At 41.2% G+C, this 5,547-nt stretch overlaps 1 pseudogene; it reads left to right on the top strand.

The window, feature by feature from the left end:
• Positions 1-299: 299 nt before the first annotated feature.
• LOC110258282 lies at positions 300-4,028 on the top strand (annotated as a pseudogene).
• The last annotated feature ends 1,519 nt before the right edge of the window (positions 4,029-5,547 follow it).

Below are 5,547 nucleotides of genomic sequence, written 5' to 3'. Positions count from 1 at the left end.
CAGTGTCCTTATAGTTTATGATCACAAAGTATATGATATGAAATCTTCTAAAAGGTAATTCTCCTAAATGCAATGTATTGGTCAGATGAAAGCACAAATCTGTACCCTAAAGCCCCACTGCCACCTCCATCTCAGCCTCAGCACCAACAGGAGCAACCTGAGGAGGCCAACAGAGCTGCTCACACAACCCTGCCACCCAATGTCCTCAAGATGGTGGCAGCAGGGAGAGGGGCATGAAGAAACCAGACAGTAGGCACAGGGGCAAGGGCCTGGGCACCCCAGGAAGAGGTGGTGGCAGGATGGGGCTGCTGCTCATAATCATGGCATGGGCCATTCTTGGCTCATTCCTCATGCTCCTCACCCAGTTCTTGCTGCTTTGCCACAAATAGCCCTAGCTGCAGCCTGACCAGGCCACCCATGCAGCTTATGGCTTCCACTATAGCCCTGAGGGAGTACCATTGTGGCTGAAGCAGCTTGGATAAGGAGTCCTCCAGCGGGCCCCTGAGGGTGGCAGGACCCAACCCATGAGATCCTCAACCCCGCTTGGCGGGAGAATTGCTACTTCCTCAATGCCACCATCCTGTTCCTGTTCCTGGAGCTTCAGACACTGCACTAGCCTTCCAGAGGGTCACCAAAAACATCAAGGTGGAGTTCCAGGAGCTGCTGCAGACCATGACCACCAAGCACCTGATGGAGGGGCTGAGCATGCAGGATGTGTGTGAGGATATGTTCCTGGGCAAGAGGGTGCCCTTCATCAAGAACATTTGGCTTCTCTAGCCAGTTGGGCCCTCAGCCACCTGGAGCTCAAGAGCCTCAAGGGGTAGGCACTGCCCACCACTTCCACTGCAGAGCTTATCTTCAAGGTGGAGATGGAGTACAATGGGGGCTTCCGCTTGGCCATAGACATGGACCTGGTCTTCTGCAAGTCCAGCTATCTCTTCATCAAGCTGTCCCCAATGGTGGGGAGCTTGAGCTTCTTCCTCATTCTTATGCCCTTCACCCACTGGTTCTTCTCCCTTGTGGAGAACCCACTGATGGACTTCGGGTGTGGTCCCAGTTCCAAGGGAAGTCCATGCCCCAGCTCAACTACATCATTTTCAACCAGCTCAAGAAATTCTTCAAGAGCAAGCACACACTTTTGAGTTACAAGATCAGGTTTAAGCCATTTTTCCCATTCCTTCTTGCAAGGATTTGAATAAGATGAAGAGCATATCCATATACAACAATGGGCATTTACAGAAGGCTGACTTAAAGTTACAGTGTTAGATGTGGTAGGTTACTTACTTTTGGATCCTATGATAGAGAGGCAAATATTCATTGCACACTTGAGCTGAGCAGTAGTGTTTGGGAAGAAAAACAAAGGAGTTCTAGGGAGTTCCTGTCATGGCACAGTGGTTAACAAATCCAACTAGGAACCATGAGGTTGTGGGTTCGATCCCTGCCCTTGCTCCAGTGGGTTAATGATCCAGTGTTGCCATGAGCTGTGGTGTAGGTCACAGATGTGGCTTGGATCCTGTGTTGCTGTGGCTCTGGTATAGGCTGGCAGCTGCAGCTCCGATTAGACCCCTAGCCTGGAACCTCCCATATGCCATGGGTGCAGCCCAAGAAATGGCAAAAAAAAAAAGACAAAAAACAAACAAACAAACAAGAAAAAAGAGTTCTATTGAGATGGTTGAATTAATAAAGGGGAATTTACGGTGTTGGATTTACACTTCATCTTGTCCAGTCAACACTTCATCTTGTCCAGTCAACTGATGGGCATGTCATAATTGAGACTGTGGCCCCAAAATCACCTGCTGAAATTGCAGATATTCAGTGGGAAGATCAACTAATTGCTATTGGAGGTTGTGAAAATTACGTCTACACTGCAAGTGTAGAAGCTTATCAAGTAGGCTGGCAACCAAGTCCTGGTGTATTACGAAAGGCCTGTCGGCCAAAGTGTGGTGCTGCAAGATAATTTTGGAGTTGAAAGAAAACTTTCTGTCAAGCTCATGCCAGCCAAACTATGAAGAGGAAACAAATGGGTTGGCAATAGATGCTGAAAATAGAGACTTGGATTCAGAATTTGAAGACTCAGAGAGTGATGTCAGAGCACAAACTGAGGTCAAAGATGAGGCACAGTCATTAAGGCACATTCCCAAATGTATGCCAACAATACTTTCTGTGAAACCTCTTGGAAATATATCACCAGTTTTACACCAGAAATCAGCTGTAGGAGGCACCTGCCACCACCAAAACTCCCATCCAAAGAAGGACATAAATCCTTAGCCCTGAAAACTTCTGAGATAACAGAACAAGCACAAATATCAAAACCCACCCAGGACCCACTTTCAAACCACCTGTGCCACCATGACTGCAAGTGAAAATTCCTTTGCCTTCTGCTGATGTTGCAAATTGGGCAGAATGAGATATTCCTGTTGAAAGCCCAGAGAAGTGCTTTTGCTGCTACCTCCTGCAGATAAACCTACTGAAAAGCAAGAAAAAAATCTGGATCACATAGAAGAAGCTGCAGCTAGACAGTTTTAGCAAAGCAGGAAGTGGTGAAAGATTTGATGTCAGAAATTTCCTGTCCTCCTAAGGACAGTTCAGATGACCCTCAAACATAGGAATCATCAGAAACTCCTTATCATAATGAGCTAGGAAGATGGAAAGAACCAGAGGCAGCTGATTCTGACATAGAGGCCTGCCACAGATAATTAAGCATAACAATGTGTGGTACATGGATCAAATTATGGGGTCTCATCTCTTGGGGGCATGTTAGCTTTAAACTTGAAGTGGTGACTTTAGAATGCTTAGACATATCAACCATGGAATACTTTTCCAAATTCAGACTGGAAGTCCCATCACCTAAGGCCATTGCCATAAAAACCACACTACACAATCTGAGTATGCAAAATGGGTTCAATGACAAATTGTCTTTGGTGATATCACTGTTCATTTCAGATATTGAAAGAAGGAGAGCCAGTGCATCATGTAGTAGAGTAACTTAGAGAAAAAAAAAAGAACTCCATTTGGTGAAGTGGTTTCTCCCTAGACTAAAGATGAACACTTTTTTGGACAGATGGGTTTAGCAGAAAATAAACATAGTTTCCAAGATACTCAGTTACAGAACCCAACTTGGTGTGACAAAAAATTGGACTAAAGCTCATTCCCAGTTTATGTTCTGTGCTTATGTTTGACATAATAAATGTCAAGAAAAAGTGTCTATCCAAGAGTCCTCTTTGTGGAGCAACTGATCAGCAGATAGAGAGGGCCCTGAAAAATCTCTTGCTGGAAAGGACAAGAAACCCTCTTAGGCCTGCTCCCTTGTGTTGATGCTGAAGCTGGCATGTCAGTCAATAGAACAACAGGTTTGACAAGACATATTATCAATACAAGCTCTTTTTTGTTAAATCTGCATCAGGTCTCTAAAACTCACCTTTCTGAGTCAGAAACTGATCTAGTAGATCCTTTGCCAAAACACATACCTAACACATCAGACAGCAAAGGCAGTGACACAGAGGTCTCTGGTCCAAAAAGTCACTCTAAATGGGGCAACAGCATGGAAATAAAGTTAGTAAGAAAGGAGGGTGGTCTGGATGACAGTGTTTTCATTGCAGTTAAAGAAATAAATCATGACATGCACAAGGCTTGCCTACAGAGGAAAGGATCCAGAAATTAGAGTTCATGCTAGATAAAGTGCAGAATGAAATGATCAGGAGTTGGAACATAATAATTCCCTTGTTAGAGAAGAAAAAGAGACAACTTATTTGAGGAAAAAAAAAACACTTCTTTCTGCTGTTTTAGCTAAGTCAGGTTAAAGACTACAAGCTCTAATACTTTTTATGAGCCATTACATTGCAGGCATTGAAGGTATTGAAACTTTAGAAAGTCTGTCTTTAGATCAGCACTCCAAAAATAAATAAATAAATAAGCAAGTACACAGATGATACAGAAGAAGAACTGATAGTGAAAGAAGCCAACTAATAGAACATCAGCCATTCAGTAGCATATCAGATGACTTGTTTGGCCCATATGAGTCTGGTTAAGTCTGTTTCAACCTTCAAGTAATTGAGGAAAAGTTGCATTTAAAGTACCACAGATACAACTCATTTAACTCTCTTATTATGCACTTTGGACTGCTCCTCCACAGTTATTTGCTGGTGTAAGAACTAGAGGTGTAAACGTTGTTTTCCAGAAAAAAATGACCATCTCCCTAAATTGGTTGTTTCATATTGTATTTATAGACATGCTTTTTGGGTTTTTACTGGGAATTTATTTTTACTAATTTATCTACAAACTTTCTAATTAGGTAGGATAATTCTGGGTGTTTATGTGTGATGTCTTGTTATTTCTCCTTCCTCTTCCTAGTTTTTGAATTAGTGTTAAATAGGATACTGTCCATATTTTATTTTCCCTCACATTATAACAATAAATTTGCTGCATGCCCAAACTGACAACAGAAATCATTGAGGAACAGGTTTTGAATTTTACTTTGTGTTATAAAGTTGGACATTCTACTTGCTTGAGATTTTTGTTATTTGGAGGTTTTAGGGGATGCTTTTTTTGTTTTGCTTCTGCCAAATGTGAAAGCAAAAGCCACAGCTTTAGTCAGTTATACTGATTTGGTAAACAAAAGAAAAAAAAGTTTGCATATACTGCTTCCTTCTATGCTTCTGTGAATTTTTTTCCTGAAGTGTCTGTTCAGTTTAAGTATAATAAGTCTCTAGTGATTAATTTGAAGAGCTTTCATTGAAAAACAAAATGTAATAGGAAATAAATATAGAATGCAGTTGATTGAGAATTTTGAGAGGATGACAAGATAGTTAAAAGAGAATAACCAGTAGGATTTGAAATGTATGCTTTCAAAATGTTGATGATTTCCTTTCAAGTGGAAGTTCTAAACATTTATGATTATTTGTCATCTTCAGTTCTCCATAGGAAATAAAGCACATGCAAGGATATTTGAAGTTTAAGAGGACTATTTTTAAAGGGAACTTGCTTCGTTGTTTTGTTTAAAAATAATTTCATGCATGAAAATGTAGTGAGAGAGAGGAATCATGCAAAAATTGATTTGTTGCTTTCCGACATCCTACAGGCTTAAAGGAGTGGTGATCATTCTGAATGCTTCCAATGTATTTATTCATTTAAAAAAAATAGACAGCATAAATACATAGGAGTTGGGACCAGTTCCCTTAAAATGAAGTTCTATTCAGATACTCAGTCCATCAGTGGATACCAGTAACACACGCCTGAGAGAAAATGTGTGAGCATGACCTTCATTGGTATACCATAAATTTTTGGCCTTTTATATGACTATAACATATATTTACATATGTTTTTCCCTTTTGTAGGTAACTACTGTCATAATTGATATACAGTGAAATGGACAAGAATTTTAACGGTGGAACAGCTTTTACAGCTGGCAGGAAAAGGCATAATATAGGAGTAAGTATTCTGGCCCAGATCCTATAACCTGGGACTCCATACAAGAGTATATGGAGTTGGCCATTAGTGAGTTGTGTAACCATAGTGAAGCCAACAAAATGTCTCTGTGCTGCAGTCTCT

The sequence above is a fragment of the Sus scrofa genome, unplaced genomic scaffold (genome assembly GCF_000003025.6).
Source record: "Sus scrofa isolate TJ Tabasco breed Duroc unplaced genomic scaffold, Sscrofa11.1 Contig1800, whole genome shotgun sequence".
NCBI classification, from domain to species: Eukaryota; Metazoa; Chordata; class Mammalia; order Artiodactyla; family Suidae; genus Sus; species Sus scrofa.
Note: the sequence above shows the minus strand (reverse complement) of the source record. Positions and strands in the feature narration are given on the sequence as shown.